At 38.9% G+C, this 13,961-nt stretch overlaps 1 pseudogene; it reads right to left on the reverse strand.

Moving 5' to 3' along the window:
- Positions 1 to 4,877: 4,877 nt before the first annotated feature.
- LOC104613324 (E3 ubiquitin-protein ligase RHA2A pseudogene) lies at positions 4,878 to 6,092 on the reverse strand (annotated as a pseudogene).
- Positions 6,093 to 13,961: the final 7,869 nt, after the last annotated feature.

A 13,961-nucleotide genomic window follows, 5' to 3' on the forward strand; every position in this document is an offset into this window, starting at 1 on the left:
AGGCGCTTGGGCGCCCTGTGGTCGCCTAGCCTCGCCTAGTTACCTTAACAACTATGGAAGCTTTCCAAAATGCCAAAGTTTGCTCCTTAGAAGTGCATGGCTCGGACCATATTCCCATTTGCCTGGACATAAATCCAAAGGATAAAAGGAGAAGAAGACCCTTCAGATTTGAGGAGATGTTGTTAACACATGAAATGTATGAAAAGGTAATCAAGGAGTCCTGGGGGGATAGTGGGCCAAGCAAAAATTCTCTCCAGTAAATGTTCCTCTCTAAGTGTTACTCTCAAGAAATGGAACAAAGAGATTTTTGGTAAGGTCCATGAGGAAAAACTCAAATTAAAGAAAGCTTTGAGTATTGAACTGGGAAAAAAGGCTCCAACTTTAACAATGAGAAAATTAAGAAGCTTGAGAAAGAGTTGGATCTAATTCTAAAGAGAGAGGAAATCATGTGGGCTTAGAAAATTAGGATTAATTGGCTGAAAGAGGGGGACAAAAATACTAGATTCTTTCATACAACAACCATAAGAAAAAGAGCAAGAAATAGAATACAAAAAATTAGAAATGAAGTTAGTACTTGGGTTGAAGGTAATGAGAGGATTGAGCAGGTCTTTATCAAGCATTTTAATGATATTTTCTCTTCCTCAAATCCTTCTCAATTTGATAATGCTCTTAGAGGAATAGTTCTTGTGATAACTAAGGAGGAAAACTTAGAAATCCAAAAACCAGTTTTAAAAGAGGAAATTAAATTAGCCCTTTTTCAAATGCCCCCTAAAAAATCTCCAGGTCTAGATGGATTTCTAAACTTTTTCTTCCAAAAATTTTGGGAAGTGATTAAGGAAGACCTTTGTAGAAAGGTAACAGATTTCTTTCAGAATGGGATATTAAGGGAAACTTTGAATCACACATTTATAGCCTTAATTCCTAAGGTTAAAAATCCAGAATCTGCATCAGACTTTAGACCTATAAGCCTTTGCAACACAGAATATAAAATAATAGGAAAAATCATGGCTAATAGGCTAAAGCCGATTCTACAAAGAATTATTTCCCCTAATCAGAATGCCTTTCTTTCAAGAAGGCAAATAACTGATAACGTTCTTTTAACCCATGAAGTGATGCATTTTATGAAACTTACAAAGGGAAAGAGGGGTGTAATGGCAATTAAATTGAACATGAACAAAGCTTATGATAGGGTGAAATGGCCCTCCCTACAAGCTGTTCTCAGGAAGATGGGGTTTGGACCCATATGGGTGGATTGGGTAATGAAATGTGTAACCATGGCTTTTGTATCAGATTCTCAATAATAGCTCTCCCTCAAGAAAGTTCTACCTCCAAAGAGGGCTCAGACAAGGGGACACCTATCCCCTTACCTTGTTCCTCATTTGCTCTAATGTGTTTTCTGCATTGTTGATTGAACTAGTCCAAAACTCTTCTCTCGCGGGTGTAAAAGTGTGCATGCAAGCTTCAGTGATTTCTCACCTTTTTTTGTAGATGATAGCTTCATAGACAATGAAACTAGATCTTGGAATCCCGGAAAGGTTCTTCAGGCCAATTCAGGTTAAATCAGCCTACTTCACTGCCTCCAGGAATCAGTTCAGCCCAAGCTCTAGAGGAGAAAGTTCTTGGGAGGAGAAGCCTTTCTGGAAGAGGTTCTAGCATCTCCCTATTGAACCAAAGATTAAAAATTTTCTCTAGAGATATTGTAAAAATGGTCGTTGTAAATGAAAATTTATACAAAAGAAAAATAATTTTATCTCCTTTATGCTGAAGATGTGTGAGAGAATGAATCGGTTATGCATTCTCTCTTTTATTGTGAAAAAAGTAGGTGTATTTGGTTTGGGTCGGGTCTGGGTCTCATAGTAGACCTCTTGGACAGATCCTGTTCCTTTGCCGATTGGTTTGCATCATCTCTCAAGTCCCTTTACTATGAGCACCTTGATTCTATCATCAGATTGTCTATTAGTTTGTGGGAAATTTAACTCTTCCAATACTTTGAAGGTGATTAATGTCATTAACAGGTCGACAGCAGAGACATCTCTGCTCTTGCAGCCGAAATGGGGAAACTATTCAGCTAAAGGGTCTTTTGACCCTCCATCTTTTTGTTGGACCCCTTCCCAAGAAGGCTTTGTGAAGATTAACGTGGATGGAGGTTTCAGAGCCCCTAATAAAGCTTCTTATGGTATTATAGCTCGAGATTCAGCAGGTTTTTGCCATTGGGCTTCTTGTGTTCCTCTCCTGGCTGAATCTCCTTTAATGGCAGAGGCTCTGGCTCTGGTAGAAGCAGCAGTCAAAGCTGTGAGAAGATCTGGTTTATCACGGGTTTTTGTCGAATCAGACTGTCAAAACTTGATTTCTCACCTCAACAGTTCAGCTAATTTAAGTCCTTCGGATCTGTTTTTTTTTTTTTTTTTTAAAGGAGGATCTTGTTAACCTGTGTGGTGCCGCCGTTCTGCCAATGGTGCAGCTCAAGAGCTTGCAAAACTGGGTTTTGATTTTGTTCTGTGGTTTGAGGGTGCTCTGCCCGATTGGTTATCTTCTCTGAATTGTTATGTCGGTTAAGACTGTTATTTTTTTAGTTTGTTTTAGTTTCGGTTTCCTTGTAGTTTCTTTCTGTTTTTCGTGCGTTTGTAGTTGGTTTTTGTTGGATGGATGCAGTTATTTACCAAAAAAAAAAAAAAACTTTTCGTCTATATTGATGCATATCTAAAGGGTATTCTGATCCACCTCTGAAACATCCTTGTATTGAAGTTGATTGTATGTGTCACTCTGCGTTAAGGTTTCAACCATCCCCAAGCATGAAGGTCGGTCAATATGAAGTGTGAGATTCTGGTGGTTGGAAAACTATGGCGAACTACTATATCCATCACTCATTGGGCCAAAAAATTGGGGCACTTGATGTGCTAATCTGCCAATTTTTTCAAACATTTTTGGGGGCACTGAGCCAATCCATTCTGAAATTGCACTGCCATAAATAAGGAAGGCTGCTGAATGACATTTCCTTTCATTCTGAGTTTTCCTTTTCCCAGGTCACACGCATTGGATAAAAACAAAACAAACTGCAATCTATCAATGAGAAGAGAAATGTGTTTGTCACTGAATTTCAATGGTCCGGGCTGGCTTGCACCAGCAAAGCAGAGATGAAGAAAGCAGTTGGAAAATTTTTCTTGGTTTTGACTACTTCTACTCTCTCTACTCACTACTCGGAGTAAATAATGACGAGACCGCGATCTCTGGCCACCAACCAACCTTACCCACCCAGGCCAAAAGTAGGAAGAAATTAAAAAAAGAGAAAAAGGGTTTGTCCTACTTATTTTGAGGATCTGAGCTGGTTTGCACCAGAAGAGATCTCTTCTGAAGAAAAGCAGTTATGGGTCTTCCTCCAATCATTACATTTGAAGAGACTGCACATAAACTTTAGTGACTGACTTTGCATTTCACTTTCTGGAGAAAAAAAATGACATACAACGACATTGAAATGATATATACCTTCTTCAACATTAATGTTCATGGAAGCTCAAACATGATTTAATCACATTTTATACACATATTTTAACAAACAAATCTAACATTTTCCACAAGAGAACAATTCAGAGACCTCATCCTCGCCTGACAGATTCGGCTTTTATGTTGAACAGTTGCATTAAATGGCCTGGTATCAGAATTCAGAACCATATGAGAGATATCATATCGGAGCTTATTTTATTAAACGGTATAGTGTTCAATCCTCTTCCCCTCCATTATAATTATAATTAGTGTCAAGGTATAAAACTTTAAATGGACCTCATTAGTGTGGATCTGGAATTCCTTGTGAGGAAGTGTACTCACCAAAAGGATCACCATTAACAAAAGAAATCATCTTCTTTGAAGAAAGGATTCCTTTCTCACCACCGATTTGATCTGTTTTTTCTGCTCAAACACTCAGAAGTGGTAATCACAGTAACATTCAATAGTTACCATTTTGAGGGGAGGCAGGCACCCAGTCCCACTGGCATGCATTGACCCACCCATTCCTAGTTGAACATTGGAAGCAAAGCCCAACCCAAACCCAAACCCAATGTGAGCAAAGAGGGTGGTCGGTCGTGGACCTTCAAAAATCAAACCAGTCCAAAAACTCGAAAGCTTGCCATGCTCGCGTCTCTGTCAGCATCCTTTTAGCATATATTCCTTCCACTACTCCCCCGGTACAGTAACATCCATTGTCCACCGGCGGCCCATCTCTGCGTTCTGACTCGATTACTGATCTCCAAGCATGCAAAAATTGATCTTTGGAGGCTCAGTGTTAGTACACGTGGATGGGACCCCACTAGTTCAATGGTTTAGATGAAGTCATTTGCCAGCCACATGCTCATGACAAATGACGATTACATGCTAATCGTCAAGTGTTAAACCACCTGTCTACTGGGCACTGATGTCACGGGATCATGGCCCACTTTTGAATGAATTCAGCATCCACAGTCGTTGGATTTTTGAGGGACGTCACCAGCACTTTTGAGTGTACGACAAGTGTTCCAACACACCAGTACTTGCATGTTGCATCTGCCTAAAACAAATCCAACCGTTGGATCCATGTCTGGCAAAGCCAAGACTGTTCAAGGGCCTCAACTCAAGGCAAAAATTAAATTAAAAAAATACAAACAAACGTTGTGGGCCCCACACCACATGGGCAGCCCAAAAGTTAAGCCCATTCACGAGTCGCCATTACCCATTAGAAAGAGAAATAAAACCAACACTCGCCTTCTTGGCTCCACTCGAATAGACTGCAGCGGCCCACCTCACACACATTAGTCGTTATACATACATACATGCATCTGCATGCCATCCATGTATTCAGTCGTACATAAACAGATAAATAAATAAATAAATAAAACCACACAGACACATTAATAAAGCAGCAAAAATACATTTAATAAAAATGAAATTAAGCACAGTGTCTGTGTCTCACCATTCGTCATCTTATTTTACATTTTTAAGTCCAAAATTACAGCAGTGAAAAAGAACCCTGAACAATAGAATTCTTCAAAAAACACGGAAAAATTAAAAAAGATGAACCAGGAAGGCGGACAGAACCGCCGCTAGCCCCCAAAAAAAAAACATAAAAAAAAAGGTTACCCTCATGAGTCATGACCATCATCATAATCATCACCCTACATCCCATTCCCATACATCATCATCGTCGTCAATTCGTCATCATCAAAGGATCAGCGCATAGAGAACCACGTGACAAGATCGGCAGCGACACGCCTCTCGGTGGCGGCGAGTCGCTCTTCCGACACCAGCGGCGACCGACAGAGGGGGCAGTTCCAGTTGAGGTGATTCAACCAGCCGTCCAAACAGTCCTTATGGAACACATGGCGGCACTCTAACCTGCGCACCTGGTCGCCGTCCTTTAACCTACACAAGCACACGACACAGTCCAGCTCAGTCCCCTCGCCGTCGTCGCTGCCGCAATAGGAAGAAACTCCTCCATTCACTTTAAGCTGGTCGGCCAAGACGATAAGCCCGGCTAAGCCTGAGCCTACGGCGCCCAATAGCCCATCGCCGACCTCTTCCACATGTAAGAACCTAGAGAACCCCATCGATTGGAGGAACTCGAAAAGCAGGGAGCGCAGATAGTTTACGCAATTGGCTACGATTGCCACCAGAAGTAACGGGATCGAATCCGACGAGACGTCGCTCAGGTGACTATATAAACCCATTTCGCCTTTTGATCTATTTTCGCCTAAATAAGGAGAACAAAAGAGTGAAAAATCTAGAGAGAGAAAAAGGAAAAGAAACAGAGAGGGATGAGAAGGGGTTTGAGGCTTTGAGCCTTGAGGAGGGGAGGAGAGGGTGGAAGGAGAGCGCAGCTTTAAAGAGGAGAGAGGTGAGAGAGAGTGGAGGAAGGGTGAAGAAGAAGGAAAGGGGAAGGACAGAGGTTCGAGTCACTGAACGCGTCGTTATCGAGGCTTACGTTACGTGGGGAGAGGTAGGAGAGACAGGAGGCCACGCTTGTATGTCGCCACTTTTTAACTTTTATGTGTATTTTGTGCGTCTCTCTGATGAGTGATGAGGATTGAGGAGGCTCCTTCTAGGGTTTTCCGTTTTCCTCTCTCTCGTCTCTCTCCTCTCTAATTCTCTATCCAAACAAATGTTAGAGAGAGGAAGAGAAATTGTGGAGCGAAGGAGTTGGAGTTTTTTTGGGTAGCTGGTGATGACTGGTGACTGGTGAGTGGTGACTGGTGAGTACATCGAAGAAATCGAAATCAAAACCAAAGAACCATGTGTTTGTGTGGGACCCGGTTGGATTTAAGTATTAAAGAAGTTTGTTTATTAGTATAAATCATCATCACGCGACAACAGCAACTACCTTGCAAATTGGAATTAATTGATTTCTTGTTTTACGGGTAACAGTAAGCAACAACCAAACGCACGCGGTTTTACTAATAAACACCAAACAAGTATCAATTATCAAGGGTTAGTACAAACTACAAATTGATTTGTTCATTACCACTAGTTGAGTGATTTTGCTGTGACACCCTCTTTTGCCCTGGATCTGGATGCTTCCAGTCAAGTAAACAAAAGTCATGATGAACAAATTGTAGTGCAAACTGGGGAGTAAATGAAATCGTTATAGAGACAAATTTGAGAAATTCCAAAAGGAAAGGAATGATGATCATTCATGTCTTATTCTCTAATACTCAATTACATGGGATTGGTTATACAAATCGTCCGTTTAATTATTATATTGATGCTTAAATCATGCATGCTTTTATTATTTTATATTATTCATCTTGTAAGTTGTAACAGATTAATTTTTTTTTTTTAGGTACTGTAGAAATTGATGCATCAAAATCGTTTGTTTAAAATGATTTGGGCATTCCTAGATTTGTCTTATTACAACGTTTTGTCTCGCCAGGTAGAGACAAAGTGTGTTATGGACTGTTGCCGCCATCTCTTCCGATGGAGTTGTAAACGAAAAATAAAAATAATAAAAGCTTCAAATTGACAAGTCATTGCTCCAACTTGTAGAAAATTGCGTCCAAGTGATGGATCATTAGCTTAAGATATTGAATTCTTGGCTCAGCTTGTTAAAAAATCTGGTTCCAATTTCCACTTGATGGATGATCGTTCATCTAAGTCTGCTTCCAAATCCAAATAAGAGAGAACAGATAGATAGCTCGAAATTAATGTTGAGGGGAGCAAGTTGTTTGAGCTGAGAGCTATATATCTGAATTGATGGATCATTAATTAATTAGTGGCTAGCTAGTGCAATTCAGAAATTGTTTCCCCAATTTGTCAATATCTTCTTCTTCCTTCACGTTCTGGGTTTTGGGTTTTTCATGTAAAAAGAAAAATGAGTTTGGTAAGCAAAAAAAAAAGTAATCGGAGAGACATATATACTAACATGGCAAGTCTCTTCCAGTAGCATGTTGAACCAGCTGGTTATCTATTGCTGGATCTCCAACTTTGCGTTAAAGACAGACAACACGTTATTCACGTGTCATTATATACTTACATTACATTCTCGTTAAAATAAATAAGTTAACACAGGATGTAAACCACCTCAAACCTCAAATAACATGAGTTGAATTAAGGGGGATGTTAGCAGAGTGGAGTGCACAAACTGTAAGAGTAGAGAATTAGGAATGTGCTTTCAAAATGTAAAATGTGTTTTAATCCATTATTAAATAGTCTCAGGTTGCTAATTAACTTGCTACAGCCATTTCAATTTTCTTCTATTTCCTACAATTAATATAAGACTAAACCATTGTTTTGGGCCATTATTAATTTGCTGCAATAATAAAAATTAACGCTGACAAGGACAAGAAAACATTTTTTTTTTTTTTTTTTCATGTCAAACAGCAACCACTTTGTCTAGAAAAAATAAATAAATAAAGCGTGAGGTCCATATTCAATGCACCCTCCCAAGACCCGAGATAATTGGGGCCAACATTGATAATGTCTGTTTTTTAATGGGTTGTTGCCATAGAACAGTGTTAGTCAAAACTGAAAAGCAGAGTTGATAAGGGTTTTTCAAATATTTTGAAGAGAAGAAAGATAGTGGGCAATTATGAACCACATGTCTCCACTCAGTTGTCTAAAACAGTAGAGCTTCTACTAATAAGATTTCCATTTGATATGTTTCCCATGAATGTAGTCCTCCTTTCATCCAACAACCCATATTTTGGTTTGTCAATCAAATCAAATCAACCCTAAATTATGTAATAAGGATGGAGATGATGATGAGGAGTTGAGAGTTGAGAGAGCCCACAAAAATAAGCAACCCTTGAGGCAATGTTCATATAGCTTAGTCGTCCAAATATAAAAACACTCAACTTGTTCATGGGCTTGGATCTATATATTGCTTAATCCTGAAAGTGGTTAATTGATGCAGTGAACATGAGATGAGATGCCTTGTGTGAGATGGGCTCTGTGCATGTCTCAACTCTCAACACCATTCATGCGTTAATTAGCGCTGGTATTGTATAAGCTGTGGTGATGATGGAACATTAACCCAAATTTCAAGAAAAACGACGGACACATGGTCTGTTCAAAAGGGTGCCTAGCTATTTACTTGAGTTGACGGAAAAGATGGATTAAGTGATTAACCATTCCATGCCTTTCATCTCACTCTTCCAAAACCCATCTAGGAGAAGAGATATAGAAGACCCAATTTCATATGCTAGCTTTGAAAGAAAGATAGTAACATATTGCATATGGGGTCGCTCCGTGGCTCTTACCTGCCCTACACCCCTACTTACAACATCGACATATTCTCATAAATTATTAATATAAAGAATATCGGGTCTCATCTATTCAGTTCAGACTAGACTAGGCAAACTTGCTTAAATTAAACCATATTGATTTTTTACTCTTTTAGAAGTAAATTAATTATGATTTAAAAGTATTGCTTATCAATTTAAGCCCCATTCAACGTGTCTTTTGGTGTGACTGTGGATGTTTTAAAAGTTTGGAAATTCATATTTTGGTCTTTTTTTATTTGGTTGAAAAAAGATTTAGCCACTAAAAATCATAGTCCCCGGAAGAAAATGCATGAAGCCCATTTCAGGCTATTTTAAAAAACTCTAAATGGAGTTTTTTGGCTTTTCTTCATCTCGCTTTCGTGCGGAAAGACGTACGGACAGACACACCTTAACCAAACACTCTTCAAACTGCTAAATTCTTCATGCAAAAGCTCACATTATCTTTTGACTATCAAAACTTCTAAAAAAATCTTTTGAAAAAGGCTTACCAAATGGTCCTTAGTAATTTGTCGCATAAAACATAACATAAAAAAAAAGAAGAACATGAGGATATAAAGCGTCTGAAAAGTGGACAGAATAAGTTTCACAGATGTAATTTGGTGCACGGTGCACTGAAGTAATTAGATTTTCATTAAGCTCTACAAATTGGGTAAGTAATGGACAATTTCAGGAAAAAATGATTGTTTTAAAATAAAGGCCCTTTTGGCTTCTAACTAAAAAAAACCTTCTTTTACCAAAAAAAATTAAATTAAGCAATCTTGAGTTTTTTAATAAGAACCTTAAGGAATATATATAGTGTTAATAATTTCAGAAGGGCCCTAGGTGTTTGGTCACTTTACTCTTGCTTTAACAGAAAAACTTTAGCCCAAATTAAGATTTTAGCTATCTAGCAACGTGTATAAAGGAAGCCCTTATATTTAGGCAGCTTTTAATTTACATTCTTACAAGTTTAAAGAAATAAAAGAATTTCTATACAAGTGGAGATTATGACGTGGACGGTTGGATTGAACACATGGATGATCTATGGTCTATTATGCAATGGATTGTTTGGATCAATCACATCATCTCTTTCCATTTAAGAAAAAAATCTTTTAAAAAAGAAAAGGCAAGAAGAGAGAATATTATATTAATATTTACGTCATTGTCTCCCATATTTCTATCAACACAAAGAAATTCCAATTAAGTTCGCTGCAAGAGGAGAGTGAGATTGACCGAGATGTCTTGTGGGTTGCTACATTAGTGGGTGGCGGTGAAAACGACCAAATGACTCACTCCTAAGATAATCCACACTAATAAACAATTAATCATGCTTTAAAATTCAATATTAAAGTTATAAGATAGAATAGAAAAATGTGATAAATCTTCACTTGCTAATTAAACTAATCCAAACAGGGATTTATCATGATCTTTCTCGGTTTCACAATTAAACAAAGTCTAGGCCTTGATTGTTGTGTCCAGCATCTGAAGCCTAAAGTTGCCAGACTTTCTTGTCATATGGACAGCGGAAGTGGCAGAACTAGACCATCCATCAAGACATCTGAACCTTCTGATTGTCCACCGGATCTTGTCCACCTCACTTCTATGCCCTTACTGTGTGTCTGTTTGGGAGGGTTGTCACTTGTCACACATTGCCTTCTTGCTCGAGTCCAGATCTGCACCTCACATCAACCTCACATTCAGCCCCTGCCGGCATATGGAATTATGAAAAGTATCTCCATATTTATATTTATTATTCATTTTTTTACTTAACATAACTTTTTAACATATGTGGTAATAGTAGGATTCGAATCCATATCTCAGTTGGGCCTATCCAACTAACAAATCGAGTCACCACTCAGTTGATTGGTGGGATGTTCTCAATATACGGTCGGATGTGTCTGTAAGGTCAGAAGAATCTAATTCCATGGTTTTTAAAAATGAATCTGTGATTAAATCGGTCTGGGGTATGGTTATCGGTTCGAACAGTTTGATCATTCGACCCAAACGGTTGGCCTGTTTTGACAAAAAATTTAAAAAATTAGAAAATGGTCAAAACCGTTCAAACGGTTCGAATGGTTAATCAGCCGGTTCAGTGGTTTGTTGATCAAAATCAATGGTTTTGAAAGAAAAAATGGTTTTGGAAAATTAAAAAAATTAGAAAACGGTCAAGACTGTTCAAACGGTTAACCAGCCGATTCAGCGGTTTGCTGACCAAAATCAACGGTTTTGAGGGAAAAAGTGGTTTTGGAGGAAAATGGATGACCGATTCCCAATTTTTCCAATCCGACCATCCAGTCCTGTCAGGTTTTTGAAAACAGTGCCTAATTCTTCTTGCTTTGCGAGGTGGACCCCACACGGACTGTCTATGAACTCTGTTATTTGAAAGACAAGAAAAGCCAAGAATACGTTGTGCTGTTTTAGTAGCTTGGAAAGCAGCTCAATGAGTCCATGAACAAATGAACTACACCTTTCAAATAGCGAGGTAAGGAACAACTATTTTTGCCCCAGGACCGGTGAAAAAAGGGGTGATGTGGCAGAATATGTAGACCTACTTTGGAATTATGTAAATTGCCACGTTGACAAACCATTTTTTGGTCGATGTAGGTTATGAAAGCTTAGAGCTTGCTTGGTGTTGACGTTATAGATGGAAGGAAGCCTTTGATAATTAAGTGCTTGTTTGGCAAGTCTTTTGCAGAAGATCTATTATAAGATCTAATAATTAAAAAACAAGGTAAGCTTTTGCAAATAGATCTTGGAAGATAAAAAACTGTTTGGTTGAAATGTTTTTCATAGATCTCATGAAAGACTGTAAAAAGCTAGAAGATTGTTTGGTATAGGCCAACGAACCTTTCATTTAACAAGTGGGACCCATATACATTTTCTAAGGTAGACCCCACATACCATTGGTGGACATGTATGTGGGGCTCACATACATTTTTCAAGGTGGGCCCCACATACATTTTACAAGGTGAGTCCCACATACCATTGGCGGACATACATATGGGGTGTGTGTGGACATGTATGTGGGGCCCCCATACATTTTTCAAGGTAGGTCCCACATACCATTGGTGGACATGCATGTGGGGCCCACGTACAATTTACAATGTGAACCCAACATACCATTGTTGGACATGCATGTGGGGTCCATGTGTGGATATGTATGTCGGTCTCACATACATTTTCTAAGGTAGTCACACACAATACCCAATGCGGGCCCTACATACATTTTTCAAGGTGGACCCCACATACCATTAGTAGGTCCCATTTACACTTTCAAATAGTTTTTTTTTTTTTTTTGTGAAAAAACAATCCATTTTTCTCACAAGCGTATGCATCGTGTTAGGGTTGTTCATAAGAATGCCCAACGCGACCCAACCGTCCAACCCGAACCGACCCAACCCGAGTCAACTGGGTTTTCATCCGTACTGGTCGGTTTCGGGTTGGGCACATACATAAACCAAAATCTCGGATCGGTTTCGGTTTTCTTGCATGAAAATCGAAACCAACTCGACCCGAACCGAACTAGTATTCTACTAGTTTGGTAGTTCCTACTTCCTAGTTTGAGTAGTTTCGTAATTCCTAATAGTTTTCTACTTTTAGACTTCTACTAGAACTAGAACTCTAAAAGGCCTATTAGGCAATTACAATTAGAATTCAATTAGGTGTCCTTTTTTAGTTTTTTACCTAGATTAGAATTTAAAAGGTTTCTAAATTTTTATTTTATTGATTTACCTACCTAGATTTTCCTAGTTTTTTACTCTAGAAGGCCCATTATTGATACTTGTTTTTACATGAAGAATTTATTAATTTTATTCTTTACCTGAATTAAATTTAAATTTATCTTGGACTCTTGAATATCAAATTATCAAATAATTCAGATTTTTATTTGGCTTTGTACAGGAGCAAAACCGAAACCGACCCAACCCGACTCAAACCGACCAGGTCGGTTGGCCTATCAATGGGTCGGTTTCGGTTCCCACCTTAGCTAACCCGACCAGGTCGGGTCGGTTGGGAAAATCCCAAGAAACCGACCCAACCCGCCCCGTGAACACCCCTACATGGTGTCACATGTTTGAAACCGAATTCGAGGTATTGGCATCTCTTTCTATTAAATCAGATTTTCAAGATTCTAAACAGCTCGAAAGCCGTACAAAAAGATTTGTCAAACGCGGCCTTGACAAAGGGAAATGGGAGATTGAAATTACAGTGGCTTAATTGGGATGCCGTCTTACTTAAGACTAAAGATCCGTGGCGTGTATCCACCGACCACGCTATATTATCTAGTATTAATGGATTGGAGGAACCCAACTTATTTAATCTTTCCTCACTTCCGGTTGCGGACGTTTCTGTTTCTTAATTTCTGCCACCTTGCTTTCACTCTGGCCGGCTCCTCTTCTCGCGTCGACTGACGCGGAAACTTCAACCTCTTTCCACTCCTTCCATCTATCTGATGAAATACATCATCATCATCATCATATCAAAATATTGCATCTTGATTCAAACGCTTTTATTGAATTCATGGCTCTTTCTTAAGTAGAAATTAACTTAAAAGAAAAAGAATATTAATTTAATTGCGATGATCTCAATCAATCAATATTATTATAAGCTCACAACCATTCAAGCAGCTCTCACTCCAGAGGGGTACACTGTTCAGATAAATGGGGGGAGTGATTTGGCTAAAGAAATTTGTGATCATTATAGGGAAACATTTCACCCGTATACTTGATCATATTTCTAGGATACAAATCTCTTTGGTAACGAATTGAAGATCATGTAAATGAAAAGAAAGAAAGCAGTGGCTTGGCTTAAGGTGAAATGAAGTGTGGATATATAAAAGCAATAATTGAGCCTTTGACTCACACAGTGGCCTTAATTGGACACAAAAACCAAACGACCATCGAGTCTAAGCGATTGCATTCAAACTATAGAGTCGTCCCAGAATCTTTATCAACGACAAGAAGATGTCCAGACTCCAGAGGCTTGATAAAAAAAAATCTGAGAGGAAATTAATTACATAAAGGAAAGTGCCAAGTCAAATACAACGAACAATATATTCTGGGCATCTAGAAACCCCTTGATCTTCCCCGAGTGACTGAAAGTCACACCAGGCATAACCCATATGTCCACTTGCGCCCATCCTTGTCAGCCCAAAAAGCTCAAAACATGCCACATGAGCTGAGAAAATGATGTGACAAACAGGCTCAACTCTTTTCTCTGCCACCACTTGTTGAACTTGCATAT

This window comes from Nelumbo nucifera, chromosome 4 (assembly GCF_055504915.1).
Source record: "Nelumbo nucifera cultivar China Antique chromosome 4, China Antique-T2T, whole genome shotgun sequence".
In the NCBI taxonomy this organism is placed as follows: domain Eukaryota; kingdom Viridiplantae; phylum Streptophyta; class Magnoliopsida; order Proteales; family Nelumbonaceae; genus Nelumbo; species Nelumbo nucifera.